Source organism: Rhinoderma darwinii, assembly GCF_050947455.1.
Source record: "Rhinoderma darwinii isolate aRhiDar2 chromosome 3 unlocalized genomic scaffold, aRhiDar2.hap1 SUPER_3_unloc_13, whole genome shotgun sequence".
Taxonomy (NCBI): Eukaryota; Metazoa; Chordata; class Amphibia; order Anura; family Rhinodermatidae; genus Rhinoderma; species Rhinoderma darwinii.
The window spans coordinates 957,758-972,800 of NW_027461738.1; the positions used below are offsets into that span (position 1 = coordinate 957,758).

The following is a 15,043-nucleotide window of genomic DNA, read 5'->3' on the forward strand; positions in this document are numbered from 1 at the left end:
ATACAGAAAACATTAGCTGCCCAGAGTAAAAAGGAGTCATCTCCTATTTGGCTATTAGAGCTACATTAGTATATATAAATAAATGCTCATAACTTTGCAAATAAACGTTTTTAAAAAAAAACAACAAATCACACTGTAGTTATCAGCATCATAGCGCCTATTAGGCTAGTTAGGAAATTGGGAATTGATAAACTGGTGACAGAGTCCATTTAAGGGACTATATACAGGAGTATGTGACAGAAAATAGTATTATAATTGACAGCAAGCAGAGATTTACTAAGGACAGAAGTTGTCCAACCAACCTGATTTGTTTTTATCAAGAGGAAAATAAAAGTCTGGACAAATGGGATGCTGTAGTTATAGTGATTTATACTCTAAATATTGCTCGCTTTTCAGAGTTGTAAGCCAGGGGCACAGCTGGAACCACTATTATTAATGTAATTAATCAGTGATAAAGAGGATGGAATTAAAATAACTCTTTCTATAGGTGACAAACTTTAATATGTTTCTGGAAGTTCTCTTCTTAAAATAGAACGTTGTGAACAGGACTTGAACCTGTGCAGGGAGACCCCATTGGATTTCAAATCCAACGCCTTAACCACTCGGCCATCACAACTTATGTACCCTGACTGTTAAGACTTCTGGCAACTACACCTAAGGGGATAGCCTAAAATATGAGATCAGTCTTTTGCTCTGAACTCAGCATCTGATGCTGTCCTATCAGCATGAAGTTGCTTCACACACATTGTGAATCTCAAGCTACAGGGAAGGAGGATCAATTCAAACAGCCATATCTCGGGCTGTGGGCCACCTAAAAAAGCAGATTTGGTGGCATTTGAAAGACTGGATTCTACTCTTTCATATGACACCAAAATCACAGTTCTAGCTGTGACAGAACCGAAGATATCACCTGTTGAATACACAGTCGGGAATGGACGCAGTGTACTATATGATCACACTGTGTTGCTGGACAGGGAAGGGGGAGAAGTTGTATGCTGATTGGACAGCATCATACAGAAAACATTAGCTGCCCAGAGTAAAAAGGAGTCATCTCCTATTTGGCTATTAGAGCTACATTAGTATATATAAATAAATGCTCATAACTTTGCAAATAAACGTTTTTAAAAAAAAACAACAAATCACACTGTAGTTATCAGCATCATAGCGCCTATTAGGCTAGTTAGGAAATTGGGAATTGATAAACTGGTGACAGAGTCCATTTAAGGGACTATATACAGGAGTATGTGACAGAAAATAGTATTATAATTGACAGCAAGCAGAGATTTACTAAGGACAGAAGTTGTCCAACCAACCTGATTTGTTTTTATCAAGAGGAAAATAAAAGTCTGGACAAATGGGATGCTGTAGTTATAGTGATTTATACTCTAAATATTGCTCGCTTTTCAGAGTTGTAAGCCAGGGGCACAGCTGGAACCACTATTATTAATGTAATTAATCAGTGATAAAGAGGATGGAATTAAAATAACTCTTTCTATAGGTGACAAACTTTAATATGTTTCTGGAAGTTCTCTTCTTAAAATAGAACGTTGTGAACAGGACTTGAACCTGTGCAGGGGGACCCCATTGGATTTCAAATCCAACGCCGTAACCACTCGGCCATCACAACTTATGTACCCTGACTTTTAAGACTTCTGGCAACTACACCTAAGGGGCTAGCCTAAAATATGAGATCAGTCTTTTGCTCTGAACTCAGCATCTGATGCTGTCCTATCAGCATGAAGTTGCTTCACACACATTGTGAAACTCAAGCTACAGGGAAGGAGGATCAATTCAAACAGCCATATCTCGGGCTGTGGGCCACCTAAAAAAGCAGATTTGGTGGCATTTGAAAGACTGGATTCTACTCTTTCATATGACACCAAAATCACAGTTCTAGCTGTGACAGAACCGAAGATATCACCTGTTGAAAACACAGTCGGGAATGGACGCAGTGTACTATATGATCACACTGTGTTGCTGGACAGGGAAGGGGGAGAAGTTGTATGCTGATTGGACAGCGTCATACAGAAAACATTAGCTGCCCAGAGTAAAAAGGAGTCATCTCCTATTTGGCTATTACAGCTACATTAGTATATATAAATAAATGCTCATAACTTTGCAAATAAACGTTTTTTTAAAAAAAAACAACAAATCACACTGTAGTTATCAGCATCATAGCGCCTATTAGGCTAGTTAGGAAATTGGGAATTGATAAACTGGTGACAGAGTCCATTTAAGGGACTATATACAGGAGTATGTGACAGAAAATAGTATTATAATTGACAGCAAGCAGAGATTTACTAAGGACAGAAGTTGTCCAACCAACCTGATTTGTTTTTATCAAGAGGAAAATAAAAGTCTGGACAAATGGGATGCTGTAGTTATAGTGATTTATACTCTAAATATTGCTCGCTTTTCAGAGTTGTAAGCCAGGGGCACAGCTGGAACCACTATTATTAATGTAATTAATCAGTGATAAAGAGGATGGAATTAAAATAACTCTTTCTATAGGTGACAAACTTTAATATGTTTCTGGAAGTTCTCTTCTTAAAATAGAACATTGTGAACAGGACTTGAACCTGTGCAGGGAGACCCCATTGGATTTCAAATCCAACGCCTTAACCACTCGGCCATCACAACTTATGTACCCTGACTGTTAAGACTTCTGGCAACTACACCTAAGGGGCTAGCCTAAAATATGAGATCAGTCTTTTGCTCTGAACTCAGCATCTGATGCTGTCCTATCAGCATGAAGTTGCTTCACACACATTGTGAAACTCAAGCTACAGGGAAGGAGGATCAATTCAAACAGCCATATCTCGGGCTGTGGGCCACCTAAATAAGCAGATTTGGTGGCATTTGAAAGACTGGATTCTACTCTTTCATATGACACCAAAATCACAGTTCTAGCTGTGACAGAACCGAAGATATCACCTGTTGAATACACAGTCGGGAATGGACGCAGTGTACTATATGATCACACTGTGTTGCTGGACAGGGAAGGGGGAGAAGTTGTATGCTGATTGGACAGCGTCATACAGAAAACATTAGCTGCCCAGAGTAAAAAGGAGTCATCTCCTATTTGGCTATTAGAGCTACATTAGTATATATAAATAAATGCTCATAACTTTGCAAATAAACGTTTTTAAAAAAAAACAACAAATCACACTGTAGTTATCAGCATTATAGCGCCTATTAGGCTAGTTAGGAAATTGGGAATTGATAAACTGGTGACAGAGTCCATTTAAGGGACTATATACAGGAGTATGTGACAGAAAATAGTATTATAATTGACAGCAAGCAGAGATTTACTAAGGACAGAAGTTGTCCAACCAACCTGATTTGTTTTTATCAAGAGGAAAATAAAAGTCTGGACAAATGGGATGCTGTAGTTATAGTGATTTATACTCTAAATATTGCTCGCTTTTCAGAGTTGTAAGCCAGGGGCACAGCTGGAACCACTATTATTAATGTAATTAATCAGTGATAAAGAGGATGGAATTAAAATAACTCTTTCTATAGGTGACAAACTTTAATATGTTTCTGGAAGTTCTCTTCTTAAAATAGAACATTGTGAACAGGACTTGAACCTGTGCAGGGAGACCCCATTGGATTTCAAATCCAACGCATTAACCACTCGGCCATCACAACTTATGTACCCTGACTGTTAAGACTTCTGGCAACTACACCTAAGGGGCTAGCCTAAAATATGAGATCAGTCTTTTGCTCTGAACTCAGCATCTGATGCTGTCCTATCAGCATGAAGTTGCTTCACACACATTGTGAAACTCAAGCTACAGGGAAGGAGGATCAATTCAAACAGCCATATCTCGGGCTGTGGGCCACCTAAATAAGCAGATTTGGTGGCATTTGAAAGACTGGATTCTACTCTTTCATATGACACCAAAATCACAGTTCTAGCTGTGACAGAACCGAAGATATCACCTGTTGAATACACAGTCGGGAATGGACGCAGTGTACTATATGATCACACTGTGTTGCTGGACAGGGAAGGGGGAGAAGTTGTATGCTGATTGGACAGCATCATACAGAAAACATTAGCTGCCCAGAGTAAAAAGGAGTCATCTCCTATTTGGCTATTAGAGCTACATTAGTATATATAAATAAATGCTCATAACTTTGCAAATAAACGTTTTTAAAAAAAAACAACAAATCACACTGTAGTTATCAGCATCATAGCGCCTATTAGGCTAGTTAGGAAATTGGGAATTGATAAACTGGTGACAGAGTCCATTTAAGGGACTATATACAGGAGTATGTGACAGAAAATAGTATTATAATTGACAGCAAGCAGAGATTTACTAAGGACAGAAGTTGTCCAACCAACCTGATTTGTTTTTATCAAGAGGAAAATAAAAGTCTGGACAAATGGGATGCTGTAGTTATAGTGATTTATACTCTAAATATTGCTCGCTTTTCAGAGTTGTAAGCCAGGGGCACAGCTGGAACCACTATTATTAATGTAATTAATCAGTGATAAAGAGGATGGAATTAAAATAACTCTTTCTATAGGTGACAAACTTTAATATGTTTCTGGAAGTTCTCTTCTTAAAATAGAACGTTGTGAACAGGACTTGAACCTGTGCAGGGAGACCCCATTGGATTTCAAATCCAACGCCTTAACCACTCGGCCATCACAACTTATGTACCCTGACTGTTAAGACTTCTGGCAACTACACCTAAGGGGATAGCCTAAAATATGAGATCAGTCTTTTGCTCTGAACTCAGCATCTGATGCTGTCCTATCAGCATGAAGTTGCTTCACACACATTGTGAAACTCAAGCTACAGGGAAGGAGGATCAATTCAAACAGCCATATCTCGGGCTGTGGGCCACCTAAAAAAGCAGATTTGGTGGCATTTGAAAGACTGGATTCTACTCTTTCATATGACACCAAAATCACAGTTCTAGCTGTGACAGAACCGAAGATATCACCTGTTGAATACACAGTCGGGAATGGACGCAGTGTACTATATGATCACACTGTGTTGCTGGACAGGGAAGGGGGAGAAGTTGTATGCTGATTGGACAGCATCATACAGAAAACATTAGCTGCCCAGAGTAAAAAGGAGTCATCTCCTATTTGGCTATTAGAGCTACATTAGTATATATAAATAAATGCTCATAACTTTGCAAATAAACGTTTTTAAAAAAAAACAACAAATCACACTGTAGTTATCAGCATCATAGCGCCTATTAGGCTAGTTAGGAAATTGGGAATTGATAAACTGGTGACAGAGTCCATTTAAGGGACTATATACAGGAGTATGTGACAGAAAATAGTATTATAATTGACAGCAAGCAGAGATTTACTAAGGACAGAAGTTGTCCAACCAACCTGATTTGTTTTTATCAAGAGGAAAATAAAAGTCTGGACAAATGGGATGCTGTAGTTATAGTGATTTATACTCTAAATATTGCTCGCTTTTCAGAGTTGTAAGCCAGGGGCACAGCTGGAACCACTATTATTAATGTAATTAATCAGTGATAAAGAGGATGGAATTAAAATAACTCTTTCTATAGGTGACAAACTTTAATATGTTTCTGGAAGTTCTCTTCTTAAAATAGAACGTTGTGAACAGGACTTGAACCTGTGCAGGGAGACCCCATTGGATTTCAAATCCAACGCCTTAACCACTCGGCCATCACAACTTATGTACCCTGACTGTTAAGACTTCTGGCAACTACACCTAAGGGGCTAGCCTAAAATATGAGATCAGTCTTTTGCTCTGAACTCAGCATCTGATGCTGTCCTATCAGCATGAAGTTGCTTCACACACATTGTGAAACTCAAGCTACAGGGAAGGAGGATCAATTCAAACAGCCATATCTCGGGCTGTGGGCCACCTAAAAAAGCAGATTTGGTGGCATTTGAAAGACTGGATTCTACTCTTTCATATGACACCAAAATCACAGTTCTAGCTGTGACAGAACCGAAGATATCACCTGTTGAAAACACAGTCGGGAATGGACGCAGTGTACTATATGATCACACTGTGTTGCTGGACAGGGAAGGGGGAGAAGTTGTATGCTGATTGGACAGCATCATACAGAAAACATTAGCTGCCCAGAGTAAAAAGGAGTCATCTCCTATTTGGCTATTAGAGCTACATTAGTATATATAAATAAATGCTCATAACTTTGCAAATAAACGTTTTTTAAAAAAAACAACAAATCACACTGTAGTTATCAGCATCATAGCGCCTATTAGGCTAGTTAGGAAATTGGGAATTGATAAACTGGTGACAGAGTCCATTTAAGGGACTATATACAGGAGTATGTGACAGAAAATAGTATTATAATTGACAGCAAGCAGAGATTTACTAAGGACAGAATTTGTCCAACCAACCTGATTTGTTTTTATCAAGAGGAAAATAAAAGTCTGGACAAATGGGATGCTGTAGTTATAGTGATTTATACTCTAAATATTGCTCGCTTTTCAGAGTTGTAAGCCAGGGGCACAGCTGGAACCACTATTATTAATGTAATTAATCAGTGATGAAGAGGATGGAATTAAAATAACTCTTTCTATAGGTGACAAACTTTAATATGTTTCTGGAAGTTCTCTTCTTAAAATAGAACGTTGTGAACAGGACTTTAACCTGTGCAGGGAGACCCCATTGGATTTCAAATCCAACGCCTTAACCACTCGGCCATCACAACTTATGTACCCTGACTGTTAAGACTTCTGGCAACTACACCTAAGGGGCTAGCCTAAAATATGAGATCAGTCTTTTGCTCTGAACTCAGCATCTGATGCTGTCCTATCAGCATGAAGTTGCTTCACACACATTGTGAAACTCAAGCTACAGGGAAGGAGGATCAATTCAAACAGCCATATCTCGGGCTGTGGGCCACCTAAAAAAGCAGATTTGGTGGCATTTGAAAGACTGGATTCTACTCTTTCATATGACACCAAAATCACAGTTCTAGCTGTGACAGAACCGAAGATATCACCTGTTGAAAACACAGTCGGGAATGGACGCAGTGTACTATATGATCACACTGTGTTGCTGGACAGGGAAGGGGGAGAAGTTGTATGCTGATTGGACAGCATCATACAGAAAACATTAGCTGCCCAGAGTAAAAAGGAGTCATCTCCTATTTGGCTATTAGAGCTACATTAGTATATATAAATAAATGCTCATAACTTTGCAAATAAACGTTTTTTAAAAAAAACAACAAATCACACTGTAGTTATCAGCATCATAGCGCCTATTAGGCTAGTTAGGAAATTGGGAATTGATAAACTGGTGACAGAGTCCATTTAAGGGACTATATACAGGAGTATGTGACAGAAAATAGTATTATAATTGACAGCAAGCAGAGATTTACTAAGGACAGAAGTTGTCCAACCAACCTGATTTGTTTTTATCAAGAGGAAAATAAAAGTCTGGACAAATGGGATGCTGTAGTTATAGTGATTTATACTCTAAATATTGCTCGCTTTTCAGAGTTGTAAGCCAGGGGCACAGCTGGAACCACTATTATTAATGTAATTAATCAGTGATAAAGAGGATGGAATTAAAATAACTCTTTCTATAGGTGACAAACTTTAATATGTTTCTGGAAGTTCTCTTCTTAAAATAGAACGTTGTGAACAGGACTTGAACCTGTGCAGGGAGACCCCATTGGATTTCAAATCCAACGCCGTAACCACTCGGCCATCACAACTTATGTACCCTGACTTTTAAGACTTCTGGCAACTACACCTAAGGGGCTAGCCTAAAATATGAGATCAGTCTTTTGCTCTGAACTCAGCATCTGATGCTGTCCTATCAGCATGAAGTTGCTTCACACACATTGTGAAACTCAAGCTACAGGGAAGGAGGATCAATTCAAACAGCCATATCTCGGGCTGTGGGCCACCTAAAAAAGCAGATTTGGTGGCATTTGAAAGACTGGATTCTACTCTTTCATATGACACCAAAATCACAGTTCTAGCTGTGACAGAACCGAAGATATCACCTGTTGAAAACACAGTCGGGAATGGACGCAGTGTACTATATGATCACACTGTGTTGCTGGACAGGGAAGGGGGAGAAGTTGTATGCTGATTGGACAGCATCATACAGAAAACATTAGCTGCCCAGAGTAAAAAGGAGTCATCTCCTATTTGGCTATTAGAGCTACATTAGTATATATAAATAAATGCTCATAACTTTGCAAATAAACTTTTTTTTAAAAAAAACAACAAATCACACTGTAGTTATCAGCATCATAGCGCCTATTAGGCTAGTTAGGAAATTGGGAATTGATAAACTGGTGACAGAGTCCATTTAAGGGACTATATACAGGAGTATGTGACAGAAAATAGTATTATAATTGACAGCAAGCAGAGATTTACTAAGGACAGAATTTGTCCAACCAACCTGATTTGTTTTTATCAAGAGGAAAATAAAAGTCTGGACAAATGGGATGCTGTAGTTATAGTGATTTATACTCTAAATATTGCTCGCTTTTCAGAGTTGTAAGCCAGGGGCACAGCTGGAACCACTATTATTAATGTAATTAATCAGTGATGAAGAGGATGGAATTAAAATAACTCTTTCTATAGGTGACAAACTTTAATATGTTTCTGGAAGTTCTCTTCTTAAAATAGAACGTTGTGAACAGGACTTGAACCTGTGCAGGGAGACCCCATTGGATTTCAAATCCAACGCCTTAACCACTCGGCCATCACAACTTATGTACCCTGACTGTTAAGACTTCTGGCAACTACACCTAAGGGGCTAGCCTAAAATATGAGATCAGTCTTTTGCTCTGAACTCAGCATCTGATGCTGTCCTATCAGCATGAAGTTGCTTCACACACATTGTGAAACTCAAGCTACAGGGAAGGAGGATCAATTCAAACAGCCATATCTCGGGCTGTGGGCCACCTAAAAAAGCAGATTTGGTGGCATTTGAAAGACTGGATTCTACTCTTTCATATGACACCAAAATCACAGTTCTAGCTGTGACTGAACCGAAGATATCACCTGTTGAAAACACAGTCGGGAATGGACGCAGTGTACTATATGATCACACTGTGTTGCTGGACAGGGAAGGGGGAGAAGTTGTATGCTGATTGGACAGCATCATACAGAAAACATTAGCTGCCCAGAGTAAAAAGGAGTCATCTCCTATTTGGCTATTAGAGCTACATTAGTATATATAAATAAATGCTCATAACTTTGCAAATAAACTTTTTTTTAAAAAAAACAACAAATCACACTGTAGTTATCAGCATCATAGCGCCTATTAGGCTAGTTAGGAAATTGGGAATTGATAAACTGGTGACAGAGTCCATTTAAGGGACTATATACAGGAGTATGTGACAGAAAATAGTATTATAATTGACAGCAAGCAGAGATTTACTAAGGACAGAATTTGTCCAACCAACCTGATTTGTTTTTATCAAGAGGAAAATAAAAGTCTGGACAAATGGGATGCTGTAGTTATAGTGATTTATACTCTAAATATTGCTCGCTTTTCAGAGTTGTAAGCCAGGGGCACAGCTGGAACCACTATTATTAATGTAATTAATCAGTGATGAAGAGGATGGAATTAAAATAACTCTTTCTATAGGTGACAAACTTTAATATGTTTCTGGAAGTTCTCTTCTTAAAATAGAACGTTGTGAACAGGACTTGAACCTGTGCAGGGAGACCCCATTGGATTTCAAATCCAACGCCTTAACCACTCGGCCATCACAACTTATGTACCCTGACTGTTAAGACTTCTGGCAACTACACCTAAGGGGCTAGCCTAAAATATGAGATCAGTCTTTTGCTCTGAACTCAGCATCTGATGCTGTCCTATCAGCATGAAGTTGCTTCACACACATTGTGAAACTCAAGCTACAGGGAAGGAGGATCAATTCAAACAGCCATATCTCGGGCTGTGGGCCACCTAAAAAAGCAGATTTGGTGGCATTTGAAAGACTGGATTCTACTCTTTCATATGACACCAAAATCACAGTTCTAGCTGTGACAGAACCGAAGATATCACCTGTTGAAAACACAGTCGGGAATGGACGCAGTGTACTATATGATCACACTGTGTTGCTGGACAGGGAAGGGGGAGAAGTTGTATGCTGATTGGACAGCATCATACAGAAAACATTAGCTGCCCAGAGTAAAAAGGAGTCATCTCCTATTTGGCTATTAGAGCTACATTAGTATATATAAATAAATGCTCATAACTTTGCAAATAAACTTTTTTTTAAAAAAAACAACAAATCACACTGTAGTTATCAGCATCATAGCGCCTATTAGGCTAGTTAGGAAATTGGGAATTGATAAACTGGTGACAGAGTCCATTTAAGGGACTATATACAGGAGTATGTGACAGAAAATAGTATTATAATTGACAGCAAGCAGAGATTTACTAAGGACAGAATTTGTCCAACCAACCTGATTTGTTTTTATCAAGAGGAAAATAAAAGTCTGGACAAATGGGATGCTGTAGTTATAGTGATTTATACTCTAAATATTGCTCGCTTTTCAGAGTTGTAAGCCAGGGGCACAGCTGGAACCACTATTATTAATGTAATTAATCAGTGATGAAGAGGATGGAATTAAAATAACTCTTTCTATAGGTGACAAACTTTAATATGTTTCTGGAAGTTCTCTTCTTAAAATAGAACGTTGTGAACAGGACTTGAACCTGTGCAGGGAGACCCCATTGGATTTCAAATCCAACGCCTTAACCACTCGGCCATCACAACTTATGTACCCTGACTGTTAAGACTTCTGGCAACTACACCTAAGGGGCTAGCCTAAAATATGAGATCAGTCTTTTGCTCTGAACTCAGCATCTGATGCTGTCCTATCAGCATGAAGTTGCTTCACACACATTGTGAAACTCAAGCTACAGGGAAGGAGGATCAATTCAAACAGCCATATCTCGGGCTGTGGGCCACCTAAAAAAGCAGATTTGGTGGCATTTGAAAGACTGGATTCTACTCTTTCATATGACACCAAAATCACAGTTCTAGCTGTGACAGAACCGAAGATATCACCTGTTGAAAACACAGTCGGGAATGGACGCAGTGTACTATATGATCACACTGTGTTGCTGGACAGGGAAGGGGGAGAAGTTGTATGCTGATTGGACAGCATCATACAGAAAACATTAGCTGCCCAGAGTAAAAAGGAGTCATCTCCTATTTGGCTATTAGAGCTACATTAGTATATATAAATAAATGCTCATAACTTTGCAAATAAACGTTTTTTAAAAAAAACAACAAATCACACTGTAGTTATCAGCATCATAGCGCCTATTAGGCTAGTTAGGAAATTGGGAATTGATAAACTGGTGACAGAGTCCATTTAAGGGACTATATACAGGAGTATGTGACAGAAAATAGTATTATAATTGACAGCAAGCAGAGATTTACTAAGGACAGAAGTTGTCCAACCAACCTGATTTGTTTTTATCAAGAGGAAAATAAAAGTCTGGACAAATGGGATGCTGTAGTTATAGTGATTTATACTCTAAATATTGCTCGCTTTTCAGAGTTGTAAGCCAGGGGCACAGCTGGAACCACTATTATTAATGTAATTAATCAGTGATAAAGAGGATGGAATTAAAATAACTCTTTCTATAGGTGACAAACTTTAATATGTTTCTGGAAGTTCTCTTCTTAAAATAGAACGTTGTGAACAGGACTTTAACCTGTGCAGGGAGACCCCATTGGATTTCAAATCCAACGCCTTAACCACTCGGCCATCACAACTTATGTACCCTGACTGTTAAGACTTCTGGCAACTACACCTAAGGGGCTAGCCTAAAATATGAGATCAGTCTTTTGCTCTGAACTCAGCATCTGATGCTGTCCTATCAGCATGAAGTTGCTTCACACACATTGTGAAACTCAAGCTACAGGGAAGGAGGATCAATTCAAACAGCCATATCTCGGGCTGTGGGCCACCTAAAAAAGCAGATTTGGTGGCATTTGAAAGACTGGATTCTACTCTTTCATATGACACCAAAATCACAGTTCTAGCTGTGACAGAACCGAAGATATCACCTGTTGAAAACACAGTCGGGAATGGACGCAGTGTACTATATGATCACACTGTGTTGCTGGACAGGGAAGGGGGAGAAGTTGTATGCTGATTGGACAGCATCATACAGAAAACATTAGCTGCCCAGAGTAAAAAGGAGTCATCTCCTATTTGGCTATTAGAGCTACATTAGTATATATAAATAAATGCTCATAACTTTGCAAATAAACTTTTTTTTAAAAAAAACAACAAATCACACTGTAGTTATCAGCATCATAGCGCCTATTAGGCTAGTTAGGAAATTGGGAATTGATAAACTGGTGACAGAGTCCATTTAAGGGACTATATACAGGAGTATGTGACAGAAAATAGTATTATAATTGACAGCAAGCAGAGATTTACTAAGGACAGAATTTGTCCAACCAACCTGATTTGTTTTTATCAAGAGGAAAATAAAAGTCTGGACAAATGGGATGCTGTAGTTATAGTGATTTATACTCTAAATATTGCTCGCTTTTCAGAGTTGTAAGCCAGGGGCACAGCTGGAACCACTATTATTAATGTAATTAATCAGTGATGAAGAGGATGGAATTAAAATAACTCTTTCTATAGGTGACAAACTTTAATATGTTTCTGGAAGTTCTCTTCTTAAAATAGAACGTTGTGAACAGGACTTGAACCTGTGCAGGGAGACCCCATTGGATTTCAAATCCAACGCCTTAACCACTCGGCCATCACAACTTATGTACCCTGACTGTTAAGACTTCTGGCAACTACACCTAAGGGGCTAGCCTAAAATATGAGATCAGTCTTTTGCTCTGAACTCAGCATCTGATGCTGTCCTATCAGCATGAAGTTGCTTCACACACATTGTGAAACTCAAGCTACAGGGAAGGAGGATCAATTCAAACAGCCATATCTCGGGCTGTGGGCCACCTAAATAAGCAGATTTGGTGGCATTTGAAAGACTGGATTCTACTCTTTCATATGACACCAAAATCACAGTTCTAGCTGTGACAGAACCGAAGATATCACCTGTTGAAAACACAGTCGGGAATGGACGCAGTGTACTATATGATCACACTGTGTTGCTGGACAGGGAAGGGGGAGAAGTTGTATGCTGATTGGACAGCGTCATACAGAAAACATTAGCTGCCCAGAGTAAAAAGGAGTCATCTCCTATTTGGCTATTAGAGCTACATTAGTATATATAAATAAATGCTCATAACTTTGCAAATAAACGTTTTTTAAAAAAAAACAACAAATCACACTGTAGTTATCAGCATCATAGCGCCTATTAGGCTAGTTAGGAAATTGGGAATTGATAAACTGGTGACAGAGTCCATTTAAGGGACTATATACAGGAGTATGTGACAGAAAATAGTATTATAATTGACAGCAAGCAGAGATTTACTAAGGACAGAATTTGTCCAACCAACCTGATTTGTTTTTATCAAGAGGAAAATAAAAGTCTGGACAAATGGGATGCTGTAGTTATAGTGATTTATACTCTAAATATTGCTCGCTTTTCAGAGTTGTAAGCCAGGGGCACAGCTGGAACCACTATTATTAATGTAATTAATCAGTGATAAAGAGGATGGAATTAAAATAACTCTTTCTATAGGTGACAAACTTTAATATGTTTCTGGAAGTTCTCTTCTTAAAATAGAACGTTGTGAACAGGACTTTAACCTGTGCAGGGAGACCCCATTGGATTTCAAATCCAACGCCTTAACCACTCGGCCATCACAACTTATGTACCCTGACTGTTAAGACTTCTGGCAACTACACCTAAGGGGCTAGCCTAAAATATGAGATCAGTCTTTTGCTCTGAACTCAGCATCTGATGCTGTCCTATCAGCATGAAGTTGCTTCACACACATTGTGAAACTCAAGCTACAGGGAAGGAGGATCAATTCAAACAGCCATATCTCGGGCTGTGGGCCACCTAAAAAAGCAGATTTGGTGGCATTTGAAAGACTGGATTCTACTCTTTCATATGACACCAAAATCACAGTTCTAGCTGTGACTGAACCGAAGATATCACCTGTTGAAAACACAGTCGGGAATGGACGCAGTGTACTATATGATCACACTGTGTTGCTGGACAGGGAAGGGGGAGAAGTTGTATGCTGATTGGACAGCATCATACAGAAAACATTAGCTGCCCAGAGTAAAAAGGAGTCATCTCCTATTTGGCTATTAGAGCTACATTAGTATATATAAATAAATGCTCATAACTTTGCAAATAAACTTTTTTTTAAAAAAAACAACAAATCACACTGTAGTTATCAGCATCATAGCGCCTATTAGGCTAGTTAGGAAATTGGGAATTGATAAACTGGTGACAGAGTCCATTTAAGGGACTATATACAGGAGTATGTGACAGAAAATAGTATTATAATTGACAGCAAGCAGAGATTTACTAAGGACAGAATTTGTCCAACCAACCTGATTTGTTTTTATCAAGAGGAAAATAAAAGTCTGGACAAATGGGATGCTGTAGTTATAGTGATTTATACTCTAAATATTGCTCGCTTTTCAGAGTTGTAAGCCAGGGGCACAGCTGGAACCACTATTATTAATGTAATTAATCAGTGATGAAGAGGATGGAATTAAAATAACTCTTTCTATAGGTGACAAACTTTAATATGTTTCTGGAAGTTCTCTTCTTAAAATAGAACGTTGTGAACAGGACTTGAACCTGTGCAGGGAGACCCCATTGGATTTCAAATCCAACGCCTTAACCACTCGGCCATCACAACTTATGTACCCTGACTGTTAAGACTTCTGGCAACTACACCTAAGGGGCTAGCCTAAAATATGAGATCAGTCTTTTGCTCTGAACTCAGCATCTGATGCTGTCCTATCAGCATGAAGTTGCTTCACACACATTGTGAAACTCAAGCTACAGGGAAGGAGGATCAATTCAAACAGCCATATCTCGGGCTGTGGGCCACCTAAAAAAGCAGATTTGGTGGCATTTGAAAGACTGGATTCTACTCTTTCATATGACACCAAAATCACAGT

At 38.8% G+C, this 15,043-nt stretch overlaps 12 non-coding genes across 12 annotated transcripts; all 12 read right to left on the reverse strand.

The window, feature by feature from the left end:
- Positions 1-534: 534 nt before the first annotated feature.
- Positions 535-616, reverse strand: TRNAS-UGA (transfer RNA serine (anticodon UGA)). The gene has a single exon. It is a non-coding gene; the product is annotated as a tRNA-Ser (tRNA).
- Positions 617-2,558: 1,942 nt separating this feature from the next.
- TRNAS-UGA (transfer RNA serine (anticodon UGA)) lies at positions 2,559-2,640 on the reverse strand. The gene has a single exon. It is a non-coding gene; the product is annotated as a tRNA-Ser (tRNA).
- Positions 2,641-4,580: 1,940 nt separating this feature from the next.
- Positions 4,581-4,662, reverse strand: TRNAS-UGA (transfer RNA serine (anticodon UGA)). Its single transcript has one exon. It is a non-coding gene; the product is annotated as a tRNA-Ser (tRNA).
- Positions 4,663-5,591: 929 nt separating this feature from the next.
- On the reverse strand, positions 5,592-5,673 carry TRNAS-UGA (transfer RNA serine (anticodon UGA)). The gene has a single exon. It is a non-coding gene; the product is annotated as a tRNA-Ser (tRNA).
- Positions 5,674-6,602: 929 nt separating this feature from the next.
- On the reverse strand, positions 6,603-6,684 carry TRNAS-UGA (transfer RNA serine (anticodon UGA)). The gene has a single exon. It is a non-coding gene; the product is annotated as a tRNA-Ser (tRNA).
- Positions 6,685-8,625: 1,941 nt separating this feature from the next.
- Positions 8,626-8,707, reverse strand: TRNAS-UGA (transfer RNA serine (anticodon UGA)). The gene has a single exon. It is a non-coding gene; the product is annotated as a tRNA-Ser (tRNA).
- A 930-nt stretch (positions 8,708-9,637) lies between these two features.
- TRNAS-UGA (transfer RNA serine (anticodon UGA)) lies at positions 9,638-9,719 on the reverse strand. Its single transcript has one exon. It is a non-coding gene; the product is annotated as a tRNA-Ser (tRNA).
- A 930-nt stretch (positions 9,720-10,649) lies between these two features.
- Positions 10,650-10,731, reverse strand: TRNAS-UGA (transfer RNA serine (anticodon UGA)). The gene has a single exon. It is a non-coding gene; the product is annotated as a tRNA-Ser (tRNA).
- A 929-nt stretch (positions 10,732-11,660) lies between these two features.
- Positions 11,661-11,742, reverse strand: TRNAS-UGA (transfer RNA serine (anticodon UGA)). Its single transcript has one exon. It is a non-coding gene; the product is annotated as a tRNA-Ser (tRNA).
- A 930-nt stretch (positions 11,743-12,672) lies between these two features.
- Positions 12,673-12,754, reverse strand: TRNAS-UGA (transfer RNA serine (anticodon UGA)). Its single transcript has one exon. It is a non-coding gene; the product is annotated as a tRNA-Ser (tRNA).
- Positions 12,755-13,684: 930 nt separating this feature from the next.
- Positions 13,685-13,766, reverse strand: TRNAS-UGA (transfer RNA serine (anticodon UGA)). Its single transcript has one exon. It is a non-coding gene; the product is annotated as a tRNA-Ser (tRNA).
- Positions 13,767-14,696: 930 nt separating this feature from the next.
- On the reverse strand, positions 14,697-14,778 carry TRNAS-UGA (transfer RNA serine (anticodon UGA)). Its single transcript has one exon. It is a non-coding gene; the product is annotated as a tRNA-Ser (tRNA).
- Between the last annotated feature and the right edge of the window lie 265 nt (positions 14,779-15,043).